At 45.7% G+C, this 12,922-nt stretch overlaps 1 long non-coding RNA gene across 1 annotated transcript in view; it reads right to left on the reverse strand.

Moving 5' to 3' along the window:
- Positions 1 to 800: 800 nt before the first annotated feature.
- Positions 801 to 12,922, reverse strand: part of LOC139262036 (uncharacterized) — a 154,667-nt gene continuing 142,545 nt past the window's right edge. The window contains exons 2-3 of the long non-coding RNA XR_011592863.1: positions 1,894 to 2,039; positions 801 to 1,656 (exon numbers count right to left, since the gene is read on the reverse strand). This is a non-coding gene — a long non-coding RNA (uncharacterized lncRNA). The remainder of the gene's footprint in view (positions 1,657 to 1,893; positions 2,040 to 12,922) is intronic.

The raw sequence follows: 12,922 nt of genomic DNA on the forward strand, positions 1-12,922 counted from the left end.
CAAAATTTCCTGGGAGCATCCATAATGCTTTCATCTTGTGTGAGAGCACTGTCTCACAGCTGTTTGAGCAGCAGTCAAAAGGCCAGAGCTGGATGTTGGGGGACAAAGGTTACGGCCTCGCCACCTAGCTCATGACCTCACTCTGCAAAACGCAGACAGAAGGCGAGTGTCGCTACAATATCTGCCATATAGCTGCATATAACATCATCGAGAAGACAATTGGAGGCTAAAGCAGCGCTTCCGATGCCTGGACCATTCTGGAGGCTCCCTGCGATACTCCCCTCAGCAGGTCGGTGAGTTCACTGTGGTGTGCCGCATGCTACACAACTTAGCCATCATGAAGGGACAGGATTTGCCACTGGGGATTGCAGAACCACTTCAGGAGAGAGAGGGGGGAGGAGGATGAGGACAAGGAACCCATACAACCACTACCACCTCCAGAAGGACACGGGTGGAGACCTCGTGGACCGTACATCATTGCAAGAGCCTTCACCACTTTGCTTGAAGGCTGAACGACACGTTTCATCATGGACTACCCTCTCTATCCCACCATGTTGACTATTTCCCCCTGTTATTCTGCGAATGAGTCACTGCATAAGTTTGGTTTAGTTGAAAAAATAATTTGAAATTTATTGAACATTTGAACACTTGTACTTAACTTTAATAAAAACTTTTGATATTATATTAAACTTTTAAATTGACGTCACTTAAATAACAACAATGCAAACAACCAACCACAACAATAAAACAAGAACAAAACAACAGCAACAACAACAGCAGCAAAAAAACTTCAACTGCAGTCACCTCTTGCCCCTACCCCCTTATTTAAACACCGCCACCCGCCCTTGCCCTTGCCATTATCCTTGCCCGTTACCGCAGGCTTAGCCTACTCCCAGCGAGCCCAAGGTTCTTATTAATTTGTTGGGTACGGCGCTCCACTTGTTGGGGGACTGATGAAGGAGACGCCAATGGAAGCCCCTGAAAACCTCTGGCTGCGGAAGGCCTGGCTTCGGACTCTTCAGCCTGTGGATCAACCTACACACTGACTGGTGAAGGTGTTCTGGAGATTGGAGTGGCATCACTCGAGACCGTCAATTGCCGCTGGGTTTCCCGAGTTGCAGCGACTATCTCAGACATGCCCTCCCTAATATCAGCAGATAGTAGTGCTATCGCTCCCAATTTCACCAGATAGTGCTGTTATGCTTGCCGAGATTCCACCCATGGCTTCAAGGAGCGATTTTGTGAGAAGGACGCTTTCCCCAGTCATTCCTATCAGCTCTACCACCTCCCGTGAAGATTGCATCTCAGGAGAGCGCTCTTCACACCTCCATACAGACGGGCCTGCTGCTGTCCTGGGTGCGGGTTCCTGCAACCCACTGGGACCCGAGACCTCGGATTGTGCATAACCGACATTTGTCCCCTCCTGCGTCGGGCAGGCTAAAACCCTTTCTACCTCCGTGGTGTCGATCTCCTACAAATTCAATACCATCATCTGATCATCCTCTTCCCCCCGACTCAAAAAAAACAACACATCAATTGAAGCATCGTCCTCGTCCTCCTGTGGAGGTTCAGCAGGATGGCTGAGTTTGGTGTCATGCACTTCCGTTTCTGGCGAGCTGGCGGGATCTTCTCCATTATTGGATGTATCTGAAACATCTGCAAAATATAAAAGAACAGATGATTGGTTAGCAGTAGAGGAGGAGCAGGGTGACATGAGCAGACTCACATAGCGCAAGCTCATTTGAAGGACCACGGCGAATGATGGTACATCGCATAAACCGAAGCCTAGCCAAAGGAGAGCACATCGCATAAACCGAAGCCTAGCTGACACAGTACTTAACATTGAGCCAACCCAAACTATGGATTTTGCAGGACGTACCCCCTCTCTCTAACCTGGGCTAAGCATCTGCACAGGTGGTCGATCTGGGCGACGCACCAATCAGGCCTGCACTCTGACTTTCCAGGGCTGTCAGTGGGAGCAGTCATGCCGGACCCCCAACAGTTTTCCGGTGCTGTCGCTGGTTCTCGGACAACTTTTTCTGCAAAGATGGCAATAGACGTTGTTAAAAGAGGGACCTTCTGCTGTCGTGGCATGCACAGATAGTCATCAAAGCACTTATATTATACTGTGTGCATTTAATTAAATGATCTGTATAGTGTACCTTTACTTGCATGTTGTTCATTATCAAAACATCGAAGGGCTGTGCAGAAAAAAAGCAATCTTTATAATGTGTGACGATCAGAAGCCTAGCGATACCAAGATGGGTCACATTTACAATTCAAGTAATTGTAGTGCATAAATAAAAATATGACTTACTCCAACTGTCCCGCAAAGGTCATGCCACCTCTTCCTGCGGATAGGTCCTCCTGATGGAGTCCACCGAGGAAACCTGCTCCGCAACGCGTCGCCAAGCTTCAACCATTGCAGATGGGTACAGTTTACCAGAACCCTTCTTTCCAATCTGGCCCCATCCTCCCTCTACCGTGCCTTCCAGGGCTTCATTTGCGTCTTGTCTAAACTTTCTAGCCCTCTTCCTTCCCGAATCAACCTCCATTTTTGATCCTGTGTGTAAGTATTGAGACCTCTCCTGCAACTTTCAATTCCCTGTAAAAATGACTGTTCCAGACCAGGAAGTATACTGCGCATGCACATCACATGAAAAATGGGCAAAAACATTCTTTTGGGTTCTTAAAATCGGCGCTTTTTTAATGCTTCACCAAAAGTTAGAAACCGTTTGGAGAAATGTAAGCGTTTATTTTTTTCATGTTATTTCAGCGACAAAATAGCGGTGTTAATCGCAAATAACACCAAAAAAAGGGTAATATCCTACATTGTGGAAATTCTAGCCCCCTGTTCCCATGATTTGAGATGGCGGGTGAAGTGGTAGGTGGAAATGGGTTGCACTCTGCCATAATTGTGCTGGTGGAGCAGGCCCAGAAACATATTTGGGGCCAACGTCTATATTCTGGGGTTTTGTGTATCAGAACGAGAAGGGCCATTTTCTGTGAGTGAGGTTTTTAACCCTTATGTACTGTGACAGAAAGAAAGAAGCCAGTACCATCATAAGCCATAGAGAAAAAATATTTTGTTTTTGTCACAAACAACTCTTGATACCAAATGTAAAGTTGGGAGAGCAGCGTATAGAGGACACTTTCCTGAAGTAGGATCTCTGAATTGGATACTTAAGTACCAAAGTAAAAGCACCTTGAGAGGTGTTTCATCTTACATACCAGTGCAAGTAAAGGCATTATCAGCTCAGAAAGAGAGATCGTTGGATTCACATATTTACTCAAGATTGGGATTCACAGGGCACTGAGACTGAAGATTATTCCTACCTGGGGTTTAAAATTCAAACCTCACTGTAGGGGAATTCAACAATATGTGGGGGCTGTTGGCATTGTGAGCTCGGAAAGTGACCCCTATGTGTCATTACAGTAAATGGACTGTGTCAGAATAGAGACTTTATTACACATCATTACTTTTACGAACCCTACCTGTGATAATTCATAGCAATGAATGTAAAAATATTACTATGTGTCCTCACTATGTAATGTACTGTTTGCCTGCGGTACAATCTCACACAGCCAGACACATTTACTCAGTCGCTCCCTCACACTCACTCCCTCAAAGGCACCCTTATTTGCACTCACACAGTCTATACTATACCTCATGCTGTACACTCCTACTTGATAACGTTAACATACATTTTATTAGCCTAGGTTTAAATATCTGATAAAAATTTATTGTTATGGATTCCAGTCCTCAGCAAATATTTCTACTGCAAAATCTAATGGCAAATATGGAGCACGCAACTCATTTTGAAGGTTTTACAGCTGGTCATATATCTTTTTCATTCCATTCCTTGACAGATTCCATGTGAGGATATTTATGTAAAGGAAATATTATTATTTTATTTTTGGAATCCGCCGTTATCCTGGGATTTACCTGCAGCAGTCATTACAACAGAATTTTTAGTAACAGTTTGGCAAGTGCGCTGCTAATTCCAGAATGGCTGGTGTCCACAGAGCAGTGGATTGTAGCAGCACTGAATCTCCACAGCAACAAAATAAGAAAACTTCAGCCAGGGGAGCCATGACAACACCTCAACCTTTTAACAATATTGAAAAACAAAGTAGGATGATTTAACCATTTTGAGCAAATACATTTTTTTTAACAATTATATATATATCTAAAAAAAAACAATATTTAGAGTATGGGTGATTTTTCACTCAATCATTAAGTGGAAAATGTCACTTTCAGTTTTATTACATTTCATTATGTTAAATGTGCTATATAAATATAAGTTGTTGTTGTTGAACATGTCACTTTCAGTAAGGGTATTTTAAAAGACGCTGCGTGTGTAAATTGCTGACTGTTTCTGTTGTGTATCTGTAAAGCATGCACTCCCATGTTCTGCCACCAGGGAGCTCATCCCCTGTAGTCCCAAGGGATCCCAGCATCCCTTGGGAGCACTGTATATAAGCCAGCCCCGAAGGCCTGTTCCTCACTCTGGAGTGTCTTATTAAAGACTGAGGTCACAGTTACTTTAACCTCCCTGTGTGCAGCCTCATCTGCGTTAGGAACACAATAACTGGCGACGAGAATACGAATCTAATGCAAAGATACAGCAAACTGTGGGCATCCTGGAAAAGTTCTCGGAGGGTGAGGACTGGGAAGCCTATGTCGAACGGCTAGACCAGTATTTTGTAGCTAACGAGCTGGACGGAGAAGGAAGCGCTGCAAAAAGGAGAGCTGTCTTCCTCACAGTCTGCAGAGCACCGACCTACAGCCTCATGAAGAACCTTCTAGCTCCGGTGAACCCCACAGAGGAGCTGTGTACACTGGTTCGGGAGCATCTTAACCCGAGGGAAAGCGTGCTGATGGCGAGGTATCGGTTCTACACGTGCCAGCAATCTGAAGGTCAGGAAGTGCGAGCTACGTCGCCGAGCTAAGGCGACTTGCAGGACAATGTAAGTTTGATGGCTACCTGGAGCAAATGCTCAGACTTTTTTTGTACTGGGCATTGGCCACGAGACCATCCTACGAAAACTTTTGACTGTAGAGACACCGACCCTCTGTGATAGCACAGGCATTTATATCCACCAGTGATAACACCAAACAAATCTCTCAGCACACAAGTGTTAGCAATGTTCATAAATTAACTGGAACTGTGTTTACGAGCAGAAATGTACAGGGCAGAACCCACGAGTCTGCAAATGCCAGCAGGCCTCAGGTGACCCAGATGACTCAGAGTCCCCAACAAAGGATGAATGCAAGGCAATTCACACCTTGTTGGCTTTGTGGAGGCTTCCATTCAGCCAATTCATGCCGCTTCAAAGGGTATGGTTGCAAGAGCTGTGGAACAAGGGGGCACCTCCAACGAGCTTGCAAATGAGCTGCAAGCTCTGCAAAGCCTGCTAACCACCACGTGGCAGAGGAAGATCGGTCCATGGTGGATCAAAGCAATTTCGAGCCTCAGAGAGAGGAAGCTGAAGTACATGGGGTGCACACATTTTTGACGAAATATCCACCTATAATGCTAAATGTAAAATTGAATGGCTTACCCGTAGCCATGGAACTGGACACTGGCGCTAGTCAATCCATCATGAATAAAAAGATGTTTGAGAGACTGTGGTGCAACAAGACATTCAGACCAGCTCTGAGCCCCAGCCACACGAAACTGAGAATGTACACCAAAGAGCTTATCACTGTCCTGGGCTGCGCCATGATCAAGGTCACCTACGAGGGCATGGTGCATGAACTGTAACTCTGGATTGTCCTGGGCTTGGAAGGAGCTGGCTGGCCAAAATCCGCTGGAACTGGGATGACATCCAAGCGCTATCACATGTCGATGAGGCCTCATGTACCCAGGTTCTTAGCAAATTTCCTTCCCTTTTTGAGCCAGGCATTGGAAACTTTTCCGGGGCGAAGGTGCGGATCCACTTGGTCCCAGAGGCACGATCAATTCACCACAAAGCACGAACGGTACATTACATGATGAGGGAGAGAGTGGAAATCGAGCTGGACAGGCTGCAATGCGAGGGCATCATCTCCCCAGTGGAATTCAGCGAGTGGGCCAGCCCAATTGTTCCAGTACTCAAAAGTGATGGCAGGGTCAGGATTTGCGGTGATTATAAAGTAACTATTAATCGTTTCTCGCACAGGACCAATACCTGCAACCTAAGGCAGATGATCTATTTGCGATTCTGGCAGGAGGCAAGACGTTCACCAAGCTCAACCTGACATTGGCCTACATGACGCAGGAGCTGGAGGAGTCTTTGAAGGGCCTCACCTGCATCAACACGCACAAGGGACTGTTCATCGACAACAGATGCCCGTTTGGAATTTGGTCGGCTGCAGCGATCTTCCAGAGAAAAATGGAGAGCCTACTCAAGTCGGTACCATGCACGGTGGTTTTTCAGGACGACATATTGGTCATGGGTCGGGACACTGCCGAGCAACTACAAAACCTGGAGAAGGTCCTCCAGTGACTGGATCGCGTAGGGCTGCGGCTGAAGAGGTTGAAATGCGTCTTCATGGCAACATGAGTGGAGTTTTTGGGGAGAAAGATCAAGGCGGACAGCATTCGGCTCACAGGCGCCAAGACAGAGGGTATCAGGAATGCGCCCAGGCCACAGAACGTACAGGAGCTGCGATCGTTCCTGGGACTCCTCAACTATTTTGCTAACTTCCTACTGAGGTTAAGCACCCTCTTAGAGCCCTTACATGTGTTGTTGCGCAAAGGTGAGAACTGGGTATGGGGAAAAAACCATGTAATTGCTTTTGAGAAAGCCAGAAATATTTCATGCTCCAACAAGCTGCTTGTATTGTATAACCCGTGTAAAAGACTTGTGTTATCACGTGACGCGTCGTCGTACGGAGTCGGGTGCGTATTACAACAAGCTAACATTGTGGGGAAGTTGCAACCTGTCGCCTATGCCTCCAGGAGCTTGTCGAAGGCCGAGAGGGCCGACTGCATGATTGAGAAAGAGGCATTAGCGTGTCTGTTCGGGGTAAATAAAATGCATCAATACCTATTTGGCCTCAAATTTGAGCTGGAAACCGATCACAAGCCCCTCATATCCCTGTTCGCTGAAAATAAGGGGATAAATACTAATGCCTCAGCCCGCATACAAAGTTGGGCACTCGAGCTATCAACGTATAACTATACCATCCGCCACAGGCCAGGCACCAAGAACTGTGTGGATGCTCTCAGTCGGCTACCATTGCCCACCACGGGGGTGGAAATGGCGCAGCCTGCAAGCTTGTTGATGGTGGCGCAGCCCGCAGACTTGTTGATGGTCATGGAAGCGTTTGAAAATGATAAATCACCTGTCACGGCCCGCCAGATTAGGACTTAGACCAGCCAAGATCCTATGCTGTCCCGAGTAAAAAACTGTGTACTGCATGGGAGCTGGGCCAGCATCCCCGTTGAAATGCAAGAGCTAATCAAGCCATTCCAGTGGCGAAAGGACGAGCTGTCCATTTAGGCAGACTGCCTGTTGTGGGGTAACTGCATAGTGCTACCAAAAAAGGGCAGGGAGACGTTCATCTCGGATCTCCACTGCACACACCCGGGTATAATAATGATGAAAGCGATAGCCAGATCACACGTGTGGTGGCTCGGTATCGACTCTGACTTAGAGTCCTGTATACGGCAATGCAGCGATTGTGCTCAGTTGAGCAACGCGCCCAGAGAGGCACCACTAAGTTTGTGGTCCTGGCCCTCCAGACCATAGTCGAGAATCCATCTCGACTATGCGGGCCCATTTCTCGGTAAAATGTTCCTACTGGTGGTGGATGCTTTTTCAAAATGGATTGAATGGGAAATAATGTCGGGAAGCACCGCCACCGTCACCATTGAAAGCCTGAGGGCCATGTTTGCCACCCACGGCCTGCTTGACAACGGGCCGTGTTTCACCAGCGCCGAATTTAAAGAATTCATGACCCGCAATGGGATCAAACATGTCACCTCGGTCCCATTTAAACCAGCCTCCAATGGGCAGGCAGAGCGGGCAGTACAAACCATCAAACAGAGTCTTAAACGTGTCACAGAAGGCTCACTCCAAACCCGCTTGTCCCGAGTACTGCTCAGCTACCGCACGAGACCCCACTCGCTCAGGGGTGCCCCCGGCTGAGCTACTCATGAAAAGGACACTTAAAACCAGAATCTCGCTGGTCCACCCCAACCTGCATGATCAGGTAGAGAGCAGGCAGCAGCAACATAATGTAAACGATGGTCTTGCCACTGTGTCACAGGAAATTGATCTGAATGACCCTGTGTATGTGCTAAACTATGAACTATGGATCGCGGGCACGGTGATAGCTAAAGAAGGGAATAGGGTGTTTGTAGTCAAGCTCGACCTTGGACAAATTTGCAGAAAGCACCTGGACCAAACGAGGCTGCAGTTCACAGACTGCCATGAAAAACCCACAGGAGACACCACCTTTTTCGAGCCCACAACTCACACCGAAAGGATCAACGACACCATGCCGGACCAGGAAATCGAACCCATCACGCCCAATAGCCCAGCAAGGCCAGGCTCACCTAGCAGCTCTGCAGGGCCAACAACACACCAGCCCAGCGAGGGCACAGTCAACACACCAGAACAGACATTTGTACCGAGGAGGTCCACCAGGGAAAGAAAGGCTCCCGACCACCTCACCTTGTAAATATTTTCACTTTGACTTTGGGGGGGGGAGTGATGTTGTGTATCTGTAAAGCATGCACTCCAATGTTCCGCCACCAGGGAGCTCATCCTCTGAAGTCCAAAGGGATCCCAGCATCCCTTGGGAGCACTGTATATAAGCCGGCACCTAAGGCCTGTTCCTCACTCTGGAGTGTCTTATTAAAGACTGAGGTCACTGTTACTTTAACTTCCCTGTGTGCAGCCTCATCTGTGTTAGGAACACAATAGTTTCTGAACTGAAATCACTTAGTTCGACAATTATTGGGAGGCAGGGGCAAACTTCCGATTCATTTGGGTAAACCATTTTAGAATATATTTTAAATCCTTTCACAATCAACGCTTTAGGTCAAATTCAAACTTGTTTTTATTGCTGCCAAGAGTCAATAAATTAGTCAGCGTTGTTCCTTCTTGAAAATATGACAAGCTCTTCAATATAAAACTTGAAGGCAGATATCTTACTCATACGTTATTCATTAGAAATGCATTCGCAATACATTCTACTACACCAGTGCTGCGAACGGACACTGAGGGAAGTATTACAATTGAACCATTTTGTGAAGAAAATAAATGATATTCCACTGAGTACGAGCAAGGACAACTTCAACACGAATAATTAATGAGAGTTGGACCTAAATACACAACATGTGGACAGAACATTCTAGAAACTGTAAGAGCTCTATCAAACAGGGTTAATAGTAAAAGGAGAAAAAAAAGGTCTAGGTCTAACAAGTGATTAAAAGGCAACCATTTGGTGGAAACAAATCAGAAAGGGGCTGAAATTCCTCAGGACACAGCTAGAGTTTGTGAGGTTCGTGGGAGGACACCTGATCAGCATGGGGCAGGAGTATTCCCGGGCTCTGCAAGTAATCCTTGGGCCACCCTAGCCCTAGCCTTCCCTATTCCTCCCACCATCAGTAGATTTTTGGAGACTCCTACCATCCCCCCACATCCCCCTCCCCGAAGTAACCATAGCTCCCTGAAGTCTTGGCCTCCCGCCTGATTTCCCCTTCCCTCCCACCGGCTCTGATGTCATTCCCGCTGGCTTTGGGCAGGAGACAGTGCAGACACGGTTAAATGAAGCCCAGGAGTTAAAATGGCCCGGGCCTCATGCTGAGGAGTCCATGGGGGACTCCCATCTGCCCTGCACCCTGCCAGCTCTGAACCCACCCCAGTTTAAAATCGGGGCTGTACTTACCTGATAACAATTTGCTCTATATTTAACAAGGGGGAAGAGCCGGAGGAGACACATGTAATTTTAATCAAAATGATATGAAGCAAAATGGCATAATGGCACAAATTGCATTAAAATTGTAAATGATACAATTTTAATGCAATTTATGCCATTATGCCATTTTTTCAAACAAAAAAAGATTTGCCAAATATTTTCATGAAGTCAGTGTCCTTTTACATTCCAGTCACTTTTAACTTCTTAGACAGACACTACAGCATTGAACTACACCTCAAAAATGTATATTACGTCCTGAAACCTATTTGTGCTGGCCAGTATTTCGTTACTAAAAGGCCAAGAATCACAAAGCTAAATCACTGTCTCTATCTGGTTGTCATTAGAATCCATATAAGCAAATGTCCACACATAAAATATATAGACAAATTTATCAGTGTGATGCATGCTATTACAAGCTAATTATCTCAGAAAAACATTATTTATGTTGGAATAAGTTTTGGCTTTGTAATCTTGAGTCATGCCAACTTGGAACTCAAAATTGGTGCTTGCTTTCAAGATAACAAACCGACAAGATATCCGATGACTAGTGCAGATTTTTTGCACTCATCCTAAATGCAGTGAATGCAGTTATGGAGAATCTATGCAGACAAATTTTCTCAGAAGAAAATATGAATGTAAAATGAGATTATGCACTCAGCTGCCTCCCCTATTCCCAACCACCTCTTTGCCCAGTATTCCCATTGTCCTCCAGTCTCTAAGACCCACTAACTGTTCAATTAATTCCCTCCCGTCAGCTCCTGATCACTCAGCATTTTTCCTTCTTGAAAAAGCTCACCCTGGACCCATTCTGTTCTCTTCAACTACGAAACTATCTTTAATCTCCCTATTCTCTCTAAAATTCATGCTATTCCATGACCACTTCTAAATTAGGTGGGTTCTATAAAAAGCAGACAATCTACTCCAGCAGATTACCATTCTGCCCGGGAAGATGAAAGTCCACCCTAAATGAAGCGTCTACGGAAAAGTGCTAGTGTGAGAACAATTCAGAACATTAATGTGCATGGTCCGCAACTGATGGATCTAGTTATAATGTCAAATACAAACTGTGTAGAGGATATGGCGTAGCCTTGCATCACAGCATGGAGCTTTCTCCCAACGACAGTAAATGTTGTTTGGAAACAAGTTCCCACTGGATTAAGCAGCACATCAATCAATGATGAATTTGCATCGGAAATTGAAACTTCATTTCAAGAGCCAAAGCTTTCAGAACAAATGTCTAAAGAATTCTCCAAGAACCAGCAAAGTTTATAGTGGTCAATCAGACACAAATAAATTATAAAGTAGAGGTGATAAGTAAGCCAGAGATTATTTTAGATACAGCAGTTGTCCAAGTTACTAAAAAGAATGGCCAAGGCACAAGGGACAAAGAACATGAAAGATGAGACAGTGGATTGCAAACTATAATAAGGTCTGTCATCGAGCTGAAAAATATCTTAGCATACAGCAGTTGAGCTTCAAGTAAAGTGAAAATCCACCCCAATAACACGTTTCAGTCATTACCTCCAATTGTGTCATCATCATTCACTGTTCAAACATAAATATTTAAAAATGAGCACTAATGTACGGAACCAAACAACAGAATGTTAATTATAGTGCTTTCTATTTGTTTTCTACACAGTATTCTAAAGTGAGATTCCCTCTTCAATTATGACACAAATGATCACCTGACCATACTGTGTGCTGATCTTACACTGACACTGACACACACCCTAAACAGCGTTAGTCTCCTGTTCTAATAAAGCTACAACCAGCAAATGGATGTTAACATGTTTGCGGAAACAATCATCTACCCACAGTCAAGGCTGAGGGGGATTTAGGTACACACAGTGCTTATTCGCAGCTGAGAGGTAAATTTGTATGTTGGCAAACCCGGAGGCCAGTGCACATGTCCCTCCTCCTTTTGCACAAAAATACCTCTCTGCATGCATTGTAAAGTAATAAGACAACTTAGAGAAGAAACCAAACTCTGATTAAATGCACAAATCACAGCCCTATCTACAACTGTCCCAACACTGCACCTGATCATCAAACTTACAAAAGCATCTCGTGTAGTTTCCATTTTCCATCTGATCAACCATCATTGTGGTCTCTCTAAATGATATTCCAACTTAATGTTCATTTTGGCCAAGTTGACTTAAGGTGTGGATTTGTACCCACCTGTAACTGACTTGAGACTACTCAAACTCATTTTAGTTACGATGCTTACAGCTGTTAGAGGAAGAACATTTTCACCAAATCAGTCAAGGATAGAATCAAACAAAGTGGCTGGAATATTTACCTGGCGAGGCGCTGGGAGCGGGGGATGGGACGGGGGTTGGCAGTCCAGTATCGCGCGGGAAACCCGGAAGTAGCTGCAGCGCGTCTGTCAGTGGCTTTTTAATCCAGCCACTGCATTTGCATCTGACTTCTAGATTTTCTGACCAATTAACACGAGCAGGCTTGATGTTGACACGCATGGGTCCATTTCAGCGGAGGTATTTAAAGGAACACTGCAAAGATGACAGTTGAAGGAATGTGGGGGTGGGATTAACATAGCAAGCTGTATAGAATGGAGTCTCAGCATTCAAAGGCTGTGCCTTGCTTTAGTGATGCCTCCCTAGACCTCATGCTATGAGATGTAAGGGCCCACAGGGAGATTTTATTACCTGCTGTCGGGAGGAAAATGCCAGCCTCAATGACAAAGAAGGCAGGGCTGGGGATAGCAGAGCTATGCTCCTGGATACAGTGCATGAAGCAATGTAATGACCTCATGAGGGCAGGAAAGGTAATACAATGGCACATTAAACTACATCCTGATGAGCGTGTCGCCCCAACACCCTCACTCTGCTTTCCCAAGTCTACTCCTGCACATCACTCCTCACACCAACCTACCTTGCATGTGCACCCATCCCTCTCCGTCTATGCACTTCCTCACATCCCCATCTGACCATCCACTAGTGACACTCACCCTCATCATAATGCAATGTAACGCCTCTCCCTCATAAT

The sequence above is a fragment of the Pristiophorus japonicus genome, chromosome 4 (assembly GCF_044704955.1).
Source record: "Pristiophorus japonicus isolate sPriJap1 chromosome 4, sPriJap1.hap1, whole genome shotgun sequence".
NCBI classification, from domain to species: domain Eukaryota; kingdom Metazoa; phylum Chordata; class Chondrichthyes; family Pristiophoridae; genus Pristiophorus; species Pristiophorus japonicus.